Source organism: Eschrichtius robustus, chromosome 7 (assembly GCF_028021215.1).
Source record: "Eschrichtius robustus isolate mEscRob2 chromosome 7, mEscRob2.pri, whole genome shotgun sequence".
NCBI classification, from domain to species: domain Eukaryota; kingdom Metazoa; phylum Chordata; class Mammalia; order Artiodactyla; family Eschrichtiidae; genus Eschrichtius; species Eschrichtius robustus.
This window is the reverse complement of record NC_090830.1, coordinates 101,944,633-101,967,830: the sequence shown is the minus strand read 5'-3', so window position 1 is coordinate 101,967,830 and position 23,198 is coordinate 101,944,633. Positions and strand designations below refer to the sequence as shown.

The 23,198-nt window shown below is 41.5% G+C and overlaps 1 protein-coding gene and 1 pseudogene across 1 annotated transcript in view; both read left to right on the top strand.

The window, feature by feature from the left end:
* Positions 1 to 23,198, top strand: part of LIPA (lipase A, lysosomal acid type) — a 104,787-nt gene that overhangs the window by 33,930 nt on the left and 47,659 nt on the right. The gene's annotated exons all lie outside the window — the stretch shown is intronic.
* Positions 1 to 23,198, top strand: part of LOC137767179 (serine/threonine-protein kinase MARK2-like) — a 31,147-nt pseudogene that overhangs the window by 4,900 nt on the left and 3,049 nt on the right.

Sequence of the window (23,198 nt, the reverse complement as noted above, 5' to 3'; positions counted from 1 at the left end):
TGTTTTCATTTTCCTTTGAAATTTAACTTTTACCCTCCTATGGTGTGCTTTTGAAGGAGTTCAGAACAAGTCTTCCCAAAATGTGCCACTTGGGCAAGTGGACTGTTTTGAGCGGAAAGCAATCAAGACCCAGTCAATTCAAGAAAAACTCTGACGTCTCCCTTAATTGCCTAAAAGAATTTGGATAGAGGACCTAGTCCAGGAAGAGAATTATCACAAGAGATAACTGTGAAGAATATGGGCTAGGTGTGATAAGCTGGGGAGACCTGGGCTGAGCCTGGAGATCAAATTCCTCTCTGTGTCCCATTGTCTCTGATGGCATGGCAAACACTTGTTTGCCAAATATTTGCTCTTCCCATCTTCCTGTGAATTGTCTTCCACCCTTTGCAGTCCCTGACCCTTACCCCCTTCTCCTCGGCTCAGAATGGCACGTAAGCCTCAATTGCCTGACTGCCAGTGGGTCTCATATTCTTGTGGGACCCCCGTATGTCCATAATTAAATTTGTTTTCCTCCTGCTAATCTGTTTTATGTTAATTTGATTATTAGACCAACCAAAGAACCAAGAAGCGTACAGGAAAAAAATTTTCCTCCCCTACACTTTCATAAAAGGGGGCAAGAAGTGCAGCTAGAGAAGGAGGCTTACAAGACAGCTAGCATTTTCCTTATGGGAAGTGCTCTTTTTCCTTGAGGGTGCCTTTGCAACTCTTCTGGAAAGATTTTTCATTCCTTTGTGTTGGTCCACTAAGTAAATAAATAAACAAATAAGCAAAAACCAACGGAAACAGCAAATAAATAAAACCCCTATCTTGAATAAATTTGGAACTAAAAATCATTCATTGCCCTAAATTGTTTTTCAACATTGCCTATGTATTAAGTCCCTGAAATGTTGTTTATTCTTAAACAACTTAAATTTTTTTTTCATGGTATATATTAATCAGCTGTCTTATCAGGGGCCGATATTCTATATATTATGGATTCTGACATAGACAACCAATAGAAAACTGGGCAGTCTTGTGATATGGCAAGGATCACTCTTGAAATACTTCTCTAAATGGAAGATTATAGTCCCTCATTTTCTTCCTACCCCCTATCTTTCACTTTTTGTACCTCCCCTCAATTTGATTAGACCAAGACTGGGCACCCGAACTCGAGTGGAAGCTGGAAATGGAACTGAGAAGGAGGGAGTGAGTGAGTCTTCCCTAGTCTTTATATGTTAAGAAGAGTGCTGTGCACGCTGGGATCTGATGGTGGCCCTATTCTGTATTATATGCTGCAGAGAGAGTGTCCCAGATGCACACGGAGAAGACCCAGTGAATAGGTCCCCCAAGCTCCCCAGTGTCCCGTTCTAGTCCTCCTGGGGTCATTCTTGTCCTGTGCATGGATTCTAGGAACTTTGAATCAGTTTCTGCTCATTTCTGTTACTTGTAACAAATGGAGATGTAATTACCCCAAGTAGAATAAACAAAAAAACAGGAGGGGAAAACTCTCTGTCTTTTCAAAGCCCCGGACAGGTCTTAGTGAAGAGCCAGGTTGTCTGAGCCTCTTGATGTAACATGGCAGATGTGGGCCAGGAGAGTGCCTCACTTGGTATCTGACTTTGTAATGACAGCAGTCTCCCCTTGTAAAGTTCATGTCCAATCTGGTCTCTCTTCCTTCTCAGTAAGGTTACAGGAAGGTTCCCTTAGCACATGAGCTCTTTAGCTCCTTTCTCATTGTATACAGGGAACAGAGAGAGTGAATACAGTTGAGATTATCTCTAACATACAAAACATATAGTCAATTATGCACTTGCAAGATAGAGACATTTACTATATACACGTATGTGAAATTCTTTTGAGTAGGCATTCAAAAGGCATCCAATTTCACTGTGTGGTTTTGAGTTTTTATTTCTATTGGTAAATCAGAAGCTGCTCCCAGATACTTGCTTCCTGGACTCAGACTTGTGAGATTTGTGCCCTAGATGCCCCTAGAAATTCCAAATATTTACACAGCAAACGATTTCTTCCCTTGCTTCTTGTCTGGATGAAAGCCACAGTCACACCATCTACCAGGCATAGAGCCAGTGCTGACACCACATTGTCTTAGAGCAGTACCAGCACCACTGGGGTGGGAGGGGCCTACTGGAAATGCACATCTTTGGATCCCAAACCAGTCCGACCAAATCAGAGTCTCGGGGTTTGGGGGGAAGTATTTAAGCTCAAGTATCAGTCTTTAAGAAGCTCTCTGTGGATCTTATACATGCTCGAGCTTGAGAACTACTGTCTTAGACCACAGGAGTGATGCCTGATGACAATCGCTATAGCTAAAGAATCAAAGGAAATGAGAAGAAGGACTGATAGGTCTGTGTTATTATGGGAAAGATTCTAAGAGAAGACCATGCTAAAATTCTACGAAATAGGAACAAGGTTTCTAAAGATTCTGAGTTACTATAGAAACAGACATCTGAAAGTGTCTCAAATTATTATTTTTTTTCCTGTCAGGCAGACATGCTGACTAATAGTGAAAATATCATACTTCCTCTAGGAAGTAAGTACTGGGGCTGGTACTCCTGGATTCTGGAGCTGCCAGGACTGAGGCTTGGGCATCCAGTCTGACTACCCCACCCTCAATCTGGAGAAAATAGAATAGAAAGCTCCCTTCCTACTCAATGAGCTAACACTTTCTCCCCAGGGAAATCTGATGTTTCTGGGGTATGAGGGGATTTTAGAGGTGGGGACTATTTTCTTCAAGCAGTCCATCTTCAATTCATACTTCAGGTAGGAGGACGCTAGCCAATCAGTAGAATTTTGGGGTAAAACATATTTCTGTTATTTTGCCAGCCCTAACGCAAATCTGAGATGAATGAACACATTAAAAGCAAAATCCACCTTAGCATGAAGTGGGATTGCTACCCTGAGTACACTTTTAACAATATCTGCTAAAAAGAGATCTTTTGTTAAATAAGAATCTTATTAAAAGCCCCTCACTTATTCCTTTCAAATAAGAAACATAGGACTGTCTACAGGAGCAATTCCCCCAGATCCATCTTTAAATGAAGCACCTGCTTAATTTAATCTCTCTCTCTCTCTCTGCCACCTACCTTTCTGCTTCGCTCTTCTCTGACCTCAGTTCTCCGCTTCCCTGTGAGAGATGACTGTAGGAAGCTTGACAGTGTGAGGCAGAAATAACTTAGGAGTACACAAGCCAGCATCCTAAAGACAAATATATGACCTACAGAGATAGATGAGTAGTAAGGCTATAAACAAACAGTAAAGCAAAACAATTCAGGAAATTGCCTTTTAGGAGCATGGCTCTTTAAGATTCGCTTTCCACAACAAAAATGAGTAGACATTTTCAACACAGTCAGAGAAGAGAGGGTCTTTGCCTCATGATTGCCGTGCACTTCTCAGCTGTTCTGAAAGGCTGCAGTTCAGGCTACTGTGCACTTCAGAGGTCTTCCTCCTCTGTTTCAACTGAATGTTAGGGACCTCTACAGGGAAGCATCACCAGGTTCATTTGCCTAAATAGACTTTAGGAAAGAGAAATTGAAACTGTAAAGGGAAATTGGCAGGGCTCTAAGAGGAAATGAATCTTGAGTGTTGGGTAAGAGCCAAGCCCATGGGGTATCCTCCTTCCCCACCCCCTGCAGTGAGTCAGAACTTGTTTGTGAATTGTTTTGATGTCTTACATCAGCTGCCATCAAGGGAGCCCAACTCAGGGAAGGATACATTTCCCAAACACTCTGCCTCATTATTGGAATGTTAACCCATCTTCACTCTGTCCACCCTTATCACCAGGATGACCTGCTGGCCCCTGTAATGAGCAGTTACGTAACTCCCACAGGGCAGGGGAGTTTCATCTGTTTCACTTACTGCTGAATCTCTAGTTCCTGCAGTAATACCTGGCACATGGCAGGCATTCAAAAAGTAGTAGTTGAATGAGTGAATACATGATTAGAACCATGGGCTCTGATGTCAGTCTATCTAGATTTGAAACCAGGCTCCATTTATATGCTGGAAATTACTGAATGTCTCTGTGCTTTAGTTTCTTTCCCTGTGAAATGGGGATACTGCCGCTACCCTATGGTGTTTGTTGTGAGGATCAAATAGCTTAATACATGAAATGCCATTAGAATAATGCCTGGAACATAATAAGTGAATATCAGTTTTTATTATAATTAGTAACTAAAATCATGAACCAAAGAGACCAGAAGGGAAACTTCTAATGTTTGCCTTTTCCAGAGCTTTAGCTGACATTCCGCGATCCATCATGATCACTAACCTAAGCCAAACAATTCCTAACATCTCTACACATTCTTGGCTTCCCTGAGCTCCACATTTTGAATCCCCGTGGGTCACCTTAGTATTTAGCATCTGCACATGTCAATTGGCAGCCAGAGTGGTTTGTTATGATAGAGGAAATGTGCTTTATCCTTATTCATATCCTTAATCATAAAGGGATTACAGTGTACATAGACTCAAGAGGGAAAAGGTAACCACACCAGGTGTCTTTGAGGTCAGGAAATTGCACAGAGTGTAGGTGAAACATTCCCAGTAAAACTGAGGTTGCTGATGCAGGTTATCCAGTTTTGGGGAAAGCATTATTTATCGTGGATTTTTCTGCGCAGGGCAGGGTAGAAGCAGAAGCTATGCTTCGTGACAATTCCCTACCCTTTTATTAGGCCACACAGCTAAGCCTATCCCAGTTGGTAACGCTTACTCGTAGGTCTCACTCAAGAGTTACAAGTTCTAGTTCTATTTACAAGTTGTATGACGTATTTATAGAAATGCAGGCTAGATGTACAAGAAATGCTGAAATAGGAAACTAGAACACTGTGGATTTTGTTTTGGTTTTTGGAATTTGCATTCAAGAAGACTATTGGATAGAAATGTTTAAATCTCGTCAATAAAGGTCCTGGCTGGGGAGAAGCACAGAGAAGGCACATGGCCACTGTGTTTTGAAGTGCGTAGAGGTACTGATTTATTCTTCAGAAATCTGTGTGGCCAGTGCCTGTGTATGATGCTTTCGCAATAGGAATGCATCAGCAGATGAGGCTGCTGGGTTAGTTTGAGAGTACATGGTGTGATTGCAAAATAGAAACTGGAAAGGAAAATCAACTCACTCCTAGCAGTATTTCTGTTTAGAGGAAAATAAAACTTAGTGAGAGTTCTGATTACTCAGCTTGTTAGCAATATTTATGTGTCTGTGTCCTAAAATATAGGCCTAGGGCTGCCCCTGTCTCAGTCTAGACTAAGAGAGAGTCCTTATTTGCTGTTCCCCAGAATGAGGAAAGCCGCCTTGAGGGGCTGCATCAGCTACAAAGTGGTATAATGCCTTAGTTCTCACATTGTCATCAACCCCCAGCAGTACCAGCGTCACCTGGGAACCTGCTATAAGGGCAAATTCTCAGGCTCCATTCCAGACCACGCGAACCAGAAATTCTAGGGGTGGGGTCAAGCAACTCATGGACCAATTAGATGTAAGAGAAGGTTGGGAAATGTAGTCCAAACTGGAAAGCCCCCTTCCCAATGACAGCATCATGCTATGGAGGTGGGAGCACTAATTTGGATGGGCCATGAGTATCCTACTCTGGCCCTAAATACCCACACTGTACCCTTCTTCCCAAACACGGAACCTTCCCAAGGAAGTCAGCCCTTGCGAATCAAGGCAATCATTGCACCCAGCTCGTGATCAGAGATCTCTGGGTGATTCACTGTCCTCTCTAGTGATCTGGGTGTGACTCCTTGTGGTCTGGTGATTAAAAAAACTAAAAGACTAGATAAGACTAGATAACTCGTGTGTACCACATGCAGTGGTGGGGTGTGATAACTGTAATAAACACTCTCAGTTGAAAAAGAAGGGAACTTGGAGGAATCTCAGAGGTCACAAGTCCGTAGCAATGATGAAATTCTGCTAGATAAGCATTTTGAAGATCCTCTATCCTGGCAATGGTGGAAGTTTCTTAGTTAGACCCTGAGTTTGCTCTCTGATGGGAACTATTTTGCCATTGTTCTCCATATCCCTGACTCCAACCTCTGGGAGTTCTTTTTTGACATTTGCTCTCTTATTCTCACCTCTTCTGCCTGGGCTAGGGGTTCTGTTTTTACCTTTTTGGTCTCAGAGACTCCTATACTCACATAGAACCCTTGTTGGTAGCATCCCTAAGGAGAGCATTTATTCAAACATTAATACCCTCAAGGAATGCCTCAAGTATTTGTCAGTGTTTGGTTCTGAGAATAAAAAGAGTATGAAAAGTAGATTATCATGGAAGCGTTGGTAGGTAAAAGAGAGATGAAAAAGGCCACCTAAAAAGGTAAAAGGGATAGCAAGAGTAGTCAGCAAACGTGTGGATTAAGTGTTCTCAGCATGGATATGAATTCCTGAAAAAAACCTTGAAATTAGCAGTAGGAACATTTCCACCTCTCTCATCAGCTGCCTCCCCAGGTCTCTGGCAAAGCTTCTAGGGTACTTCACGGTTTCCAACCAATCTTTGCATCTGCCTTTAGACCCTTTTGTACTAACTATAGTGCTGCAGGCAGAGACCCCCCAGACTCATGCAAGGCCAAGCAACACCAGCTAAAATTGCCCCTCAAAGTCAGGGAAGGTAAGTATCACTATGAAATAAAAACCCTGGTCCCTGCCTTTCTAGAGTTTACAATCTGATTTCAAGATTAAACTTTCACACATCTGAAGACAGAGAGGCAAGCCCTTCAAAACTGAAAAGCACATGGAATGGACGAAGCTAATATTGGGAAATGAGACAGCTGAAGGCTGTGTGTGTTATCAACAGAAGCACAGTATTGTAGTGTGAACTGTTAAAGATGTGTGCTTTTCATTTTGGTACCCCTTCATTTATCATGTTACTTGATACCCATTGGGAGCCCAAGACAAGTTTGCTGCACAGAAAGTAAATTCCCTAATACTGATAGCAGAAAAGAGCAGAGTAGGTTAGAGCAAACTTCCCAGGACAGAGGTTAGAGCAAACTTCCCAGGAGATGATGAAATTTTTTAAAATGGGTTTTGGTAGATATAATTACGGGTTGGCGAAAAGAGAAGGCATTTTGTGTACGTTTGGGGAAGGGGGGAGTGAGCAGATGGGTGGTGGTGGTAGAGATTAAGGCATGGGAAAAGATCTGGAAATGGAAACTAGTTAATTATGTGCAGAGATTTTCAAACATTGACTTGGGTGGCCTGCACACAGTTGAAACTCTTTGTAGAACGAACACTGATGAAGTAGTCACAGCATTCTGGTCTGATCAGCTTTGTTTTGAATATGTTTTGTTAGTTATGTTAGATGACTATGTAATATTTGCTTTGGACATCAAACTCAAAATTCAAAAAAATATACAGTTGAAAATAAGTCTCCCTTCTATTTGAACTCCCTAAGTTCCTTCTCTAGAAACTATTCCAGGAGGGAAAGGGGGGGTAGGAAGGGATAAACTGGAAGATTGGGACTGACACATATACACTACTTATATAAAATAGATAACTAATAAGGACCTACTGTATAGCACAGGGAACCCTACTCAGTACTCTGTAATGGCCTACATTTTGATTTTTAATGTTACATTCAAACCTAATTCGTTTTATAATGATTTTGAATTCTTTCACTTCCTAAAGGTACACAGTGTGCCCTCCTCTCACCAATAGCAGGTGGCATTTCAAGGATGTTTATTAAGCATGCAGAAGTGTGTTAATTGGTGTGAGGAAATGATCAAGCTCTATAGCTAAGACGAATGCATGCTATCATGTGTTCTATCATATGTAAAATATAATAGAACCTTGAGAAAGAAGATAGATAATGATAATAAAAATAAGAGCTAACATCTATTGGGCACTAATTACATGCCAGGCACTGTTCTAGGGGCTTTACTTGTATTAATTCACATAATCCTCACAACAACCCTGTAGGGCAGGAGCTATTATTTGCGGATGGGGCATTAAGTAACTTGTTCAAGGTCACATAGTTTATTAAGTGGTAGAGATAGAATTTGAACCCAGGCAGTCTAGCTTCAAAGCCTACACTCTTTTTTTTTGTTTGTTTTCATAATTATAGTTGATTTATAATATTGTGTTAGTTTCAGGTGTACAGCAAAGTGATTCAGTTATATATATATGTTTCAGATTATTTATGTATTTCAGATTATTTTTCATTAATAGGTTATTACCAGATACTGAATGTAGTTCCCTGTGTTATCTGGTAAGCCCTTGTTGCTTATCTATTTTATGTATAATAGTAGAAAACAGCACGGAGTTTCCTTTAAAAACTAAAAATAGAGCTACCATATGATCCAGCAATTCCATTCCTAGGCATATATCCAAAAAAGATGAAACTCTAATTAGAGAAGATACATGCACCCCAGTGTTCATAGCAGCTCTAGGTACAGCCGCCAAGACATGGAAGCAACCTACGTGTTCATCAGCAGACGACTGGTTTAATCAAATGTGGTGTATATATATACATACACAATGGAATGTTACTCTGTGATAAAAAAGAATGAAATATTGCCATTTGCAGCAACATGGATGGACCTAGAGATTATCATACTAAGTGAAGTAAGTCAGACAGAGAATGACAAGTATTGTATCACTTATATGTGGAATCTAAAATATAATACAAATGAATCTAGATACGAAACAGAAACAGACTCACAGACATAAGAAACAAACTTATGGTTACCAAAGGGGAAAGCGGGGGAGGGATAAATTAGGAGTACAGGATTAACAGATACAAACTACTGTACATAAAATAGATAAGCTTCAAAGCCTACACTTGTAACTACTAGTCTAAAACTATAGATAGCAGCTATGTAAATATAATTCATTTGTTAATCAAACATTTGATTTGAAATACACACACATAGTGTGTGTGTATGCATGTACGTATCCACAAATATTTGTTGAACAAACGAATGAATTTATATGTCTATCTATATGTCTGTTATTCCCTTGTTCAACAGTGAATATGGCCAGGTGCCATTTTAGGCACTAGAGACATAGCAGTGAAGAAGACACACAGGTCCTTACTCTCTCTCGGCTCACATTCCATTGGGAGAAGATAGCAATAAACTACAATTACGGGACCATACAAGAAAATATCCTTGCATGCTACTATCCTGTCATGATTACTGCTGTCCTGGTAAAATTAAAATTGAGAGTATTGGTGGGTGCTAGGGGGGTGGAATTATTTTAGGGAGAGTAGTTTGAAAAAGACTCTGTAAGGAAGATACTTTTAAGCTGTGACCTAAATGACAAGAAAGAACTAGGTGTTCAAAGATCTGGGGGTTAGGGGAAACCTTTCTAGGCATAAAGAAGAGCAACTGCAAAGGCCCTAAGGCAAAGATGAACTTGGCCTGTTTAAGAAAAGAAGGCTGGTGTGTATGCCGCAAGGGAGAGAATCCTGTGAGGTGAGTCAGAGAAGCGGACAGGGACCAGATCACACGCGGACCTTGACCTGCCGGATGGGATAAGGAGCCTGGCTGTCGTTCTTACTGACGTATGAAACCAAAGGGAGGGGTGTGTGTCGGGGGAGAGCTTAAGCAGAGGAGTGACTTGATATCTATTTGAACAAGATCGTTCTGGCTGCTGGATGGATTTTAGGAAGTCAAGTATGCAAACTGCTAGACCAGTTAGGGAGCTGTTGCCGGGGTCCAGGCAAGGAGTGATGGTGGATAGCAGAAGAGACCGAGAAAAGTGAACGTATTTGGGGTATATTTTGAATGTCAGGTCACCAGGGCTTGCTGATGATTGCATCTGGAGTATAAAGTAAAGAGAGAAATTAGGATTATAGTGAGTTTTTGACGTGAGCAACTTGAGGGGCCCTGGTAACACTGAGATGCAGAAGACAACAGGAAAAGTAGGTTTATGGGAGAAACCAAGGTTTCTGTTTTGAAATTGTCAAATTGAGATGCCTATTGGATATCCAAGTGGAACTGTTAAGTCAATAGCTGGCTATTTGAGCCTAGAGTTCAAAGGTCAAGGCTGGAGTGGTAAATCTGAAAGTCCTGAGCATGTAGGTAGTTCTGAAAGCCTTGGGTCTGAAAGCCATTACCTATAGAAAGAGTGTAGAGGTAGAGGAGAGGGCTGGCCCGGACGGAGCCTTGGGGCACAGGGACGGTCAGGGATTGGATAGAGGACGAAAAGCAGCAGAAGAGGCTGAGGAGTGGCTGGCGAGGAGGGAAGAAGGCCAGAAGGTGATGCTGCCCTAAGAGCAAGTTAAAAACAAATTTTTAAAGTTCCACAGAGGAAGTGGTGGAGTTAGTGTCGTGCTCCGAACGCGGGCTGGGAAAGAATTTCCAGACACAGAGTATTTCAGAACAGTGAGTTTACTGAGAAACAAAGAGCAGATTTAGTGCGGGGTGCTGAAAATACAGCGGGCCGGCTTCCTGACAGACCAAGGAGAGCCGACCCCTTTCGCAGGCTAGCAGCCAATTTTTATAGCCTCAAGAAAAAGAAAATTCCCTGCTGGAAGGACGGCCTTAGGTGATTGGTCAGGATGCTATATGGTGAACATTTTACCTAATATGGAGTCGGGGAGCCGGCCGGTTTAGGTCAGAGCCCATGGCAACAGTTGCTATGGGGCTTGGTTAGTTCTGGAGATCTTTGTCCAGGGCCCTCGGTATAGGGGTCCACAGTTAATTCTTGAGAAAAAACTAGAACGGGGGCTTCCCTGGTGGCGCAGTGGTTGAGAATCTGCCTGCCAATGCGGGGGACACGGGTTCGAGCCCTGATCTGGGAAGATCCCACAGGCCGCGGAGCAACTGGGCCCGTGAGCCGCAACTGCTGAGCCTGCGCGTCTGGAGCCTGTGCTCCGCAACAAGAGAGGCCGCGACGGTGAGAGGCCCGCGCACCGCGATGAGGAGTGGCCCCCGCTTGCCGCAACTAGAGGAAGCCCTCGCACAGAAACGAAGACCCAACACAGCCAAATAAATAAATAAATAATAATTAAAGGTGCTAATAATTAAAAAAAAAAAAAAAAAGAACTAGAACGAAGACAGAAAGGTAACCACTGGATTTGGCAGCACGCTGATCATTGGCAGCTTAGTGTGTAAAGATGGGAGTCAAAAGTGATGAAGTAAATGCTCCTTTGGGATGAGTTGAGGCGAAAACAAGAAGTGAGGAGACAATTCTTCTGAGAAGTTTCACTGTAAAAGCAGGAACTTGGGTGGCTATAGCTGGAGATGGCTGAGGGGAGATTATTTTTGAAAGTGGGTGGTATTAATGAATGTTTATGTGCTGATGAGAGTGACACAGTAGGGATGGAAAAACTGTGATACCAAAGAGCTGATAATTGCTGGAGAGAAGTCTTTAAGGAGGTGAAATGGGATGTGAGCTAGAACAAAATTATGATGCTCGACCTTCTTTTTTTAACCACTAGGGATAATTCATCCAAACTATGGAAGGGAAGGCAGGCTGAAGGCATAGATTTAGGCAGGTAGAAGATTTGGTAGTGACACGTGAGGGTGGTTCTCTAAGTTTGCTTCTTAGGGAAGGTATACACCAAAATGTTAGCAATACTTTTTATCTTTATTTATTTCTCTGTGTTTCCTTCTCCTCTACCTCTGAGTTTTTGCTTTTGAGCGTGCATTTCTGTAAACCAAGAAATGTAGACATTATGACTCCATGGAATCAGGACTCGATAGTTTCCACTTGCCCCTTCAGATCCACTCTGCATCCTTCTCCACCAGACTGTCACCGTCAGAGAGGGAGCTCCATGGTCTCTGGCTTCCCAGTGGGTTTGGCCAAAGGGAAACACAAAAGCTCAGAGGGAGGGAGTGGTATCCTCGAGTATTCACTTCTGGGGCTTCCACCCTGCAGAACTTTCCTCTCCTGAAGCCCACAGGTGCTGTCAGTTGGCCTTCTGTTTACAATTCTTTTTTTAGGTTCCTATAACTTCTCCTTTCTCCTGCGGCTTGGGGACCTAGTGTGTTATTAGCCCCAGGGTATTACATCACCTCTTCTTATCTCTGAACCCAAACCACTTCCTTATTCAACTTTCTTTAATTACTCAGCTTGAGTTCAACATCAGTTTCCTGCTAGGAACCTGAGTTACACAGAAAAAGAAAGAAAACCTTAAAAACCAAGACTCAGGACCTGAGAACTAATTGGCAGATGAAATTAGCACATTCTTTTTGTGACCTTGTGCAAGTTGTTTAGCCTTTCTGAGCTTAGATTTCTTATATCTTTTGTGGGGATTAAATGAGATACATATAAAGTGCCTGTAACATTGCCTGGCACATAGAAAGCATCTGAAAATGTTATTTGTTAGTACTGTTTTCATTATGGGCAACAACAAGCTACATTAATCAAGTGAGGCCATTCACAGGGATCATCTTATTTGATACTCACAACAGCCCCAGGAGGTAGGTGGTCAATAACCCCATTTTCAGGTGAGGAACTGAAAGAGCTAGTTTCTTACACAGTATCACACAGCAAATACATTGCCATTTCAGTCAACCAAATGTGTGTGTGTGTGTGTGTGTGTGTGTGTACAGGAAAAGAAACGTCATTGTTGAGCAATGCATTCTTGATTTCTGGGATGATGACAGAAGTCATAGCACCAGAAGCCTCTGCTAATAATAGCAGCAGCACCAACAAATGAAACCATTCTGCATCTATGTGGGTTCTGAGAGGAAGAAAACTCCAAGAAAGTCGATCCTCAGGGAAGTCACCTCCCTTCCATCAGACAAAGAAATGACAGTTCTTGCTGGGAGCCCCAGTCCCCATCCTTACCCATAGTCTCTTGTCATGGTCCAAGGATCAGGGGAAATTTTCTTCATCTTGCCAGATTTCAGTAGCATAAACAGTATTGTTGTTTGAGCCAATGAATACAAGATCCAGGATGCTAAGGGACAGACATCAGTCAAAAATGTTTTTTTTTTAAAAAATCCCTTTATTTTCTAATTAAAATACTGTGAAGACATGATCTGCCCTGGTTAGCTGTGCAACACAGAGGTCTCTCTTTTTAACTTGTGGGCTGCTTTTGGGGACTGAGCAGAGCAGAGACTTGAGCACCCCCCCTTTTAAGAGGACCCACACCAAAGGCTGCCTGGAATCAGGCACCGTGGACATATCCTATGTCCATGGATATGGTCCTTTCCCTCAAGGTCATCTGTCTCCTTCTCTAATTATCCCCAAATGACTGACAATGACGACGTCCATATATGTTTCTCATTTTCATTTGGGTTTCCATTCTCTCATCTCTAACGAAGACAATTCAAAGCAACAAGTGTGCAACTATTCTTACAGCAGAATGCAAGACCAGAGGCAATCCTTTGCTCTATTTTAGATTCTTGTTATTATTTAATTAAATTATGTCTCATAGGAAGCATTGAAACATTTCAAATAACCAAAAAATGCCCCAGAGGGTGTCTGTACTTTTGTCCAGGGGTCCCTGGCACACCATCAGCAGTTCCTACCATCTGGTGAGTCTCAAGGATCCCAGGAGTGGGAATCACAGCTATAATAATGTTCTCTAGCAGAGATTGCTAACTTTTTTAAAGGGCCAGATAGTAACTATTTTCAGCATTGTGGGCAACAGAGTCTCTGTCTCAACTCCTTAACTCTGCTGTTACAGTGCAAAAGCAGTCATAGACAATACATGTTCCAGTAAGACATATTTACAAAAGCAACTGGCAGACTATACTATCGTCCATGAGCTGTAGGCTGTTAGTCCTTGCTCTATGGCCCACATTCTTCATATTCACAGAGCATCTTGAGGAAATGGCACATAGTGTTATTCACTCTACCTCCTTTTACTTCAAATTTCTGTTAGTTTTTAAATTTTTTATTTATTATTATTATTTTTTTTGGTATTTTTCGGCTGCGCTGCACGACATACAGGATGGTTCCCTGACCAGGGATCAAACCTGGGCCTCTGCAGTGAAAGCGCCGCATCCTAACCACTAGGCCACCAGGGAACTCCCAAATTTCTGTAATTACAACAAATGACCTACAGGAATATCTCATTGAACATCCCAAACATACCATCTCCGTCTATACATTGGCTAAATCCTTTGACTAAGTGATCAATAAAGTCCTGACAATTGTGGCCTGATCCTCTCCTTAGCAGGCTCCTCGCTGCTCCCCACTTTACAGTATTTTTCCTAGCAGACTTCTTTCCTGGCTGTCAAAAATGCGATTTGATTGATACTTGGGTAAATTGGGGCAGACATGGTTTCTTAAACAGGAAACAAAAAGCATTAACCATGGAAGAAGTCTTGGTGGCAAAACACTTGCTAGGGTTTACTAGAAGGTGCAGAGTGCTGTGAAGATTTAAATGAAGAAGTGATCACATAAAATTCTCTGAGGCATAAATGGTTAGAAGACTTTGCTGCAGAAGCAGCTCTTGGATGCTCGCTGAAGGATGCTGGAACGTTATTGAGATGGGAGCACTGCTGGAGACTTCCAAAGACTTACAAAGTAATTCAAGAACAGTGAAGGCTTTATTGGGCACCAGAGAGCATTCCATTTGATGGCATGTCATTGTTTAGAGCTAGAGAGAAAAGTTGGAGGCAAATGTGGGAAGCCTTGAATCATCCATCAAAGGCATTATAAGAGGATTGTCCTCTCTAGAATGGGTATTATGGTTAAGCCAAGATGAGTAGAAAGTTTCTTCTTGAGTATCAGCTCCCATGAATTGGTACCTGACGTCTCTCGTGGTCACTCCAAGGAGTAGTGGTGTATTGATACATATATATATATATAATAACAGCATGATTCCAGTGGTATATTTCTAGCATGACACAATAACCCAGCCAGATGTTTTCCTTTCCCCAAATTTCCGGGTATAGCTGACTCACCCCTGTCAATCCACCACAGACTGTAGAAGTCCAAATGCCCAAAGTCCAAAGCTCCAGATTTCTGCAGCTTCACGTGGGTTTCTGTGCTCATGGCCTCCTGAGTTCCCTCTTCCCAGACTCCATGTTTATGCTGCTTGTTTTGACCTAGATGTGAAATTAACACCTCCGCACAGCACCGCCAAAATACCCATTCACACAATGCAACAAACGATTTTGCATTTGTTGCCAAAAAAAAGCCAGGTCACCCAGCTTCCTCCCAGCTCTGAATCCCTTTTGTCAGAGCACACCCGGTCCCCACACCCCATCTCTCTCCTTCCTGTATCCAGGGACAAGATGTCCTCCCACTCCGAACCCAGAAAATGTAGCAGTTTATTTTTCTCAAAAAAAGAAAAAGAAAAAAAACATGAAAAAAGAAAACAGAACCCCCACACACAAAAGGAATTGAGATGCCAGTTGCTACTTTAAAAAGGAAAAGTCAACTCATTCCACACTAAAATGCTAGTGGAATCCCAGTGTTCTAAGACTGTGGATAAATTTTCTTTGTGGTTTTCTGTATTTTCTTAATTTTCTGAGTAGTCCTTTTCAAGAACTACAAAAGAAAAGTGGTGGTGTTTTTCAAGCACTCACTTCTGAAGGGGCTGTGGAAACCTTTGTGGGGAAAGAAGATGGACAGGCCACCACCGCCCAGCTCACAAGGGGCCGGTGAGTCGGCCAAGCCCGCCCCCTAGTGGGGAATCCTGACAGCGCCCTCCACCCCTCCAGGGTCCGTTAAAATTGTCCTTGCAGAAAAAGCTCCTTGACATCCGTCTTGACAATGATTTTTTTGGATATGACACCAGAGGCACAAGCACTAAAAGCAAAAGTAAACAAATGAGACAACATCAGGACATGAACGCTACATGACACTGTCCTTCTGTTGCTTTCTTCTCTCTTCCCTTTCTAATTTCAGTGTGTGTTCACTCTCCCCAAACACTCCTAAGGGTGAAGGCGGTGTGTGGAGCCCTGCAGATTTCCCCACTCTGCCTAACACAGCGCCTTGCCCATGGTAACCACACTACTTGATTGAAAAGCAGAACACTTCCCCACAATTAAAGGTGACCCAGTGGGAGTCCCTGATCCCCAGGATTCCTAGCTGCTCTTCCGGGAGAAGCTGCTGGGTGAGTGGAGGCCTGAGTGGAGATGCTGAGACGCTCCCAGATACTGGACACCTCCTGACTGACAGGCCTGAGATGGCTGAGAGAGACTGAGGGGAGAGAGGAGAGCCATACGACCACAGGTTTATGATGCAAATAGGATATGATAGCCTTAATAGGTTCTAATGCTGGAGATTTTGTCATTCGTTTGTTATCCACATCTATGCAAAGTAAATTCTTTTTATTGATCAATTTCACTAAATTATAACAAGTCTTACAAGTTCTTTTCATTGGCTTTGTAAAATAGGCTTGTTTTCAATGAGTTCCAGCAATGATAGGCTTTCAATAAATGTAACTGGTTTCATACCCCTACTGTCACCAGTGTTTCCCAGGTCATTCCAGCCTGGAGTCAAAACCGGCATCTCCATGAGGGAAACAGAAGAGAGAAGTAAAACCCTGTTTCTCTGGCTCCATTTCCACCCACAAGAGCAGAATCCAGCCCTGCCCTAGTCCAACCCCCCACTCCCAAATATGTCTGGGAGCTCCATGTTATCTCCATTGGGTTTCTCCTCCCTGCTCCACGTGCCATGGTGACACTCCTGCCACTGCTCTCTCCAAAGCCCAAGCTGAGCCTGGTGTCCTTGGCCAGGCCACCTGTTCCCCAGTGAGCTGGCAGAAAGGTTTGCCTTGACTCCCTGCATGTAGCTGGGTTACCACATACGGAAACTGTAATGACAGAAGAGCTTTAATGTACTTTTACCTACACAAGTGCCTAGGCCGGGCAGGAAAGGAAGGCAGATCTAGAATGAAAAATACTCCCCAAACCTCCCCTCCCTTTCACACTGAGTCATGTTCCTCACACCAAATCTATGTTCCCATTTTCTCTTCCTTTACCTTAAAATCTATCCCAAAACACTCCTAGTCATTTCTGCAAATGGTCCCCAGAAGGGCACCACCCCATACAGCGACACACCAGTAACAATTAACCCCTGAATGCCCCCAGTGGCATGGTGGAGTCACACTCAGCTTAGTACCACTTAAGTTTTTAAGCCACGATCCTGCTTCCCTTGCCTGGACACACGCACACTAATCAATCATACACATCAGCCCACACACACACACACACAAGCGCATACACATGTACACACACTGATTTGTCTCCTATTTGAAATATTTCTATCTTTAATCACTGTTTAAAAAAATTTTTATTTTATGTTTTTATACAGCAGGTTCTTATTAGTTATCTATTTTATACATATTAGTGTATATATGTCAATCCCAATCTCCCAATTCATCACACCACCACCCACCCACCCACCCACCCCCGCTGCTTTCCCCCCTTGGTGTCCATAAGTTTGTTCTTTGCCATCTGTGTCTCAATTTCTGCCCTGCACACCGGTTCATCTGTACCGTATTCCTAGGTTCCACATATATGCATTAATGTACGATATTTCTATTTCTCTTTCTGACTTACTTCACTCTGTATGACAGTCTCTAGATCCATCCACGTCTCTACAGATGACCCAATTTCGTTCCTTTTTATGGCTGAGTAATATTCCATTGTATATATGTACCACATCTTCTTTATCCATTTGTCTGTCGATGGGCATTTAGGTTGCTTCCATGACCTGGCTATTGTAAATAGTGCTGCAATGAACATGGGGTGCATGTGTCTTTTTGAATTATGGTTTTCTCTGGGTATGTGCCCAGTAGTGGGATTGCTGGGTCACATGGTAATTCTATTTTTAGTTTTTTAAGGAACCTCCATACTGTTCTCCATAGTGGCTGTATCAATTGACATTCCCACCAACAGTGCAAGAGGGTTCCCTTTTCTCCACACCCTCTCCAGCATTTTTTGTTTGTAGATTTTCTGATGATGCCCATTCTAACTGGTGTGAGGTGATACCTCATTGTAGTTTTGATTTGCATTTCTCTAATAATTAGTGATGTTGAGCATCTTTTCATGTGCTTCGTGGCCATCTGTATATCTTCTTTGGAGAAAAGTCTATTTAGGTCTTCTGCCCAATTTTGGATTGCGTTGTTTGTTTTTTTGATATTGAGCTGCATGAGCTGTTTATATATTTTGGAAATAAATCCTTTGTCCATTGATTCGTTTCCAAATATTTTCTTCCATTCTGAGGGTTGTCTTTTCGTCTTATTTGTAGTTTCCTTTGCTGTGCAAAAACTTTTAAGTTTCGTTAGGTCCCATTTGTTTATTTTTGTTTTTATTTCCATTACTCTAGAGGTGGATCAAAAAAGATCTTGCTGTGTTTTATGTCAAAGAGTGTTCTTCCTATGTTTTCCTCTAAGAGTTTTATAGTGTCCAGTCTTACATTTAGGTTTTTAATCCATTTTGAGTTTATTCTTGTGTATGGTGTTAGGGAGTGTTCTAATTTCATTCTTTTACATGTAGCTGTCCAGTTTTCCCAGCACCACTTATTGAAGAAACTGTCTTTTCTCCATTGTATATCCTTGCCTCCTTTGTCATAGATCAGTTGACCATAGGTGCATGGGTTTATCTCTGGGCTTTCTATCCTGTTCCATTGACCTATATTTCTGTTTTTGTGCCAGTACCATATTGTCTTGATTACTGTAGCTTTGTAGTATAGTCTGAAGTCAGGGAGTCTGATTCCTCCAGCTCCGTTTTTTTCCCTCAAGACTGCTTTGGCTATTCAGGGTCTTTTGTGTCTCCAAACAAATTTGAAGATTTTTTTGTTCTAGTTCCGTAAAAAAAGGCATTGGTAATTTGATAGGGATTGCATTGAATCTGTAGATTGCTTTGGGTAGTATAGTCATTTTCACAATATTGATTCTTCCAATTCAAGAACATGGTATATCTCTCCATCTGTTTGTGTCATCTCTGATTTCTTTCATCAGTGTCTTATAGTTTTCTGCATACAGGTCTTTTGTCTCCCTAGGTAGGTTTATTCCTAGGTATTTTATTCTTTTTGTTGCAGTGGTAAATGGGAGTGTTTCCTTAATTTCTCTTTCAGATTTTTCATCATTAGTGTTTAGGAATGCAAGAGATTTCTGTGCATTAATTTTGTATCCTGCAACTGTACCAAATTCATTGATTAGCTCTAGTAGTTTTCTGGTGGCATTTTTAGGATTCTCTATGTATAGTATCATGTCATCTGCAAACAGTGACAGTTTTACTTCTTCTTTTCCAATTTGTATTCCTTTTATTTCTTTTTCTTCTCTGATTGCCGTGGCTAGGAGTTCCAAAACTATGTTGAATAATAGTGGTGAGAGTGGACATCCTTGTCTTGTTCCTGATCTTAGGAATGCTTTCAGTTTTTCACCATTGAGAATGATGTTTGCTGTGGGTTTGTCATATATGGTCTTTATTATGTTGAGGTAGGTTCCCTTTATGCCCACTTTCTGGAAAGTTTTTATCATAAATGGGTGTTGAATTTTGTCAAAAGCTTTCTCTGCATCTATTGAGATGAGGATATGGTTTTTCTTCTTCAATTTGTTAATATGGTGTATCACATTGATTGAAGAATCCTTGCATCCCTGGGATAAATCCCACTTGATCGTGGTGTATGATCCTTTTAATGTGTTGTTGGATTCTGTTTCCTCGTATTTTGTTGAGGATTTTTGTATCTGTATTCATCAGTGATATTGGTCTGTAATTTTCTTTTTTTGTAGTATCTTTGTCTGGTTTTGGTATAAGGATGATGGGGGCCTCATAGAATGAGTTTGGGAGTCCTTCCTTTGCAATTTTTTGGAAGAGTTTGAGAAGGATGGGTGTTAGCTCTTCTCTAAATGTTTGATAGAATTCACCTGTGAAATCAGCTGGTCCTGGACTTTTGTCTGTTGGAAGATTTTTAATCACAGTTTCAATTCCATTACTTGTGATTGGTCTGTTCATATCTTCTATTTCTTCCTGGTTCAGTCTTGGAAGGTCATACCTTTCTAAGAATTTGTCCATTTCTTCCAGGTTGTCCATTTTATTGGCATAGATTTGCTTGTAGTAGTCTCTTAGGATGCTTTTTATTTCTGCTGTGTCCACTGTAACTTCTCCTTTTTCATTTCTAATTTTATTGATTTGAGTCCTCTCCCTCTTTTTCTTGATGAGTCTGGCTAATGGTTTATCAATTTTGTTTATCTTCTCAAAGAACCAGCTTTTACTTTTATTGATCTTTGCTATTGTTTCCGTTGTTTCTATTTCATTTATTTCTGCTCTGATCTTTATGATTTCTTTCCTTCTACTAACTTTGGGTTTTGTTTGTTCTTTTCTCCTTTTCCTTTAGGTGTAAGGTTAGATTGTTTATTTGAGATGTTTGTTGTTTCTTGAGGTAGGATTGTATTGCTGTAAACTTCCCTCTTAGAACTGCTTTTGCTGCATCCCATAGGTTTTGGATCGTCGTGTTTTCATTGTCCTTTGTCTCTAGGTATTTTTTGATTTCCTCTTTGATTTCTTCAGTGATCTCTTGGTTATTTAGTAACATATTGTTTAGCCTCCATGTGCTTGTGTTTTTTACATTTTTTCCCTGTAATTGATTTCTAATCTCATAGCGTTGTGGTCAGAAAAGATGCTTGATATGATTTCAATTTTCTTAAATTTACTGAGGCTTGATTTGTGACCCAAGATGTGATCTATCCTGGAGAATATTCCGTGTGCACTTGAGAAGAAAGTGTAATCTGCTGTTTTGGGATGGAATGTCCTATAAATATCAATTAAATCTATCTGGTCTATTGTGTCATTTAAAGCTTGTGTTTCCTTATTAATTTTCTCTCTGGATGATCTGTCCATTGGTGTAAGTGAGGTGTTAAAGTCCCCCACTATTATTGTGTTACTGTCGATTTCCTCTTTTATAGCTGTTAGCAGTTGCCTTATGTATTGAGCTGCTCCTATGTTGGGTGCATATATATTTACAGTTGTTATATCTTCTTCTTGGATGGATTCCTTGATCATTATGTAGTGTCCTTCCTGTCTCTTGTAACATTCTTTATTTTAAAGTCTATTTTATCTGATATGAGTATTGCTGCTCCAGCTTTCTTTTGATTTCCAGTTGCATGGAATATCTTTTTCCATCCCCTCACTTTCAGTCTGTATGTGTCCCTAGGTCTGAAGTGGGTCTCTTGTAGTCAGCATATATATGGGTCTTGTTTTTGTATGCATTCAGTGAGCCTGTGTCTTTTGGTTGGAGCATTTAATCCATTCACATTTAAGGTAATTATAGATATGTATGATCCTATTACCGTTTTCTTAATTGTTTTGGGTTTGTTTTTGCAGGTCCTTTTCTTCTCTTGTGTTTCCCACTTAGAGAAGTTCCTTTAGCATTTATTGTAGAGCTGGTTTGGTGGCGCTGAATTCTTTTAGCTTTTGCTTGTCTGTAAAGCTTTTGATTTCTCCATCGAATCTGAATGAGATCCTTGCCAGGTAGAGTAATCTTGCTTGTAGGTTCTTCCCTTTCATCACTTTAACTATGTCATGCCACTCCCTTCTGGCTTGTAGAGTTTCTGCTGAGAAATCAGCTGTTAACCTTATGGGGGTTTCCTGTATGTTATTTGTCATTTTTCCCTTGCTGCTTTCAATAATTTTTCTGTCTTTAATTGTTGCCAACGTGATTACTATGTGTCTGCGCGTGTTTCTCCTTGGGTTTATCCTGTATGGGACTCGCTGCGCTTCCTGGACTTGGGTGGCTATTTCCTTTCCTATGTTAGGGAAGTTTTCAACTATAATCTCTTCAAATATTTTCTCTGGTCCTTTTTCTCTCTCTTCTCCTTCTGGGACCCCTATAATGTAAATGTTGTTGCATTTAATGTTGTCCCAGAGGTTTCTTAGGCTGTCCTCATTTCTTTTCATTCTTTTTTCTTTATTCTGTTCCATGGCAGTGAATTCCACCATTCTGTCTTCCAGCTCACTTATCCGTTCTTCTGCCTCAGTTATTCTGCTGTTGATTCCTTCTAGTGTAGTTTTCATTTCAATTATTGTACTGTTCATCTCTGTTTGTTTGTTCTTTAATTCTTCTAGGTCTTTGTTAAACATTTCTTGCATCTTTTTGATCTTTGCCTCCATTCTTTTTCCAAGGTCCCTGATCATCTTCACTATCATTATTCTGAATTCTTTTTCTGGAGGGTTGTCTATCTCCACTTCATTTAGTTGTTTTTCTGGGGTTTTATCTTGTTTCTTCATCTGGTAGATAGCCCTCTGCCTTTTCATCTTGTCTGTCTTTCTGTGAATGTGGTTTTTTTCCCACAGGCTGCACAATTGTAGTTCTTCTTGCTTCTGCTGTCTGCCCTTTCCTAACGCCTTTGTTAAATTATCCTCAAAACTCCGGAACTCCATACTCCAGAGGCCTTCCTTTCCACATGCTGCCTCTCCCGTTCTGCGCAGGTCCTCTCCAATCACTCTTGATATTTCTATTTGTCCCACCCTCCTGACCTTTCATAGGATGATGGGAAATGTATTTGTACAGCATCAGATCACATAAGTAGAGACCCTCCAATTGATATTTGTCCCATTGTCACAACTCTCTGAAAAAGCCAGAAAGAAATCATTAGATCTTTTGGTGCCTCTGACTCCACCGTAAAAGTAGGAGAGTGGGGTGGGAGTTGGGGGAGATATATTGAGAATAGTGACAGAGAGAGAGAGAGAGATAAATGAAGACTGAGAACCAGTTTGGGCTGAACTTCAAATCCATTGAAGATACTGTGACCATGCTCCAAACCATTGGATTGGTTGAGGCCAAGCATAGTACTCTGTGCTGGGTCAGAGTGGAGGAAGGTGTTTAGATTCCTGTGGCAGCTATAACAGATTATCCCAAACTTGGTGTAAGACAGAAATCCCCAAACTACAGAAATTTGTTCTCCACTGTTCTGGAGGCTAGAAATCCAAAATCAGCGTGTTGGCAGGGCCACACTCCCTCTGAAGGCTGTAGGGGAGAATGCATTCTTGCCTCTTCTAGCTTCTGATGGGTCCTGTGTTACTTGGTTTGTGGCTGCATTACTCTAGTCTCTGCTTCTGTCTTCACATGGTCTTCTTCCCTGTGTGTTCCTGTGTCTTCTCCTTTTCTGTCATAAGGACACTGTCATAGGATTTAGGGCTAATCCTAATCCAGGATGATCTCATCTCAAGATCTGCAACTTAATGAAAAATACAAATAGTAGCCTCACTGAGGATGTACTACATGCCAGGCACTGTACGCATATTTTCTCTGTTTCTCACAACAAGACTGCAGCCCTGCAATCAGTTCTGCAAAGTGGGTGTTATTAGTCCCACTTTACAAATGGGAAAACCGAGGCTCAGAAAAGTTGCTTAAAGTTTTAGAGATA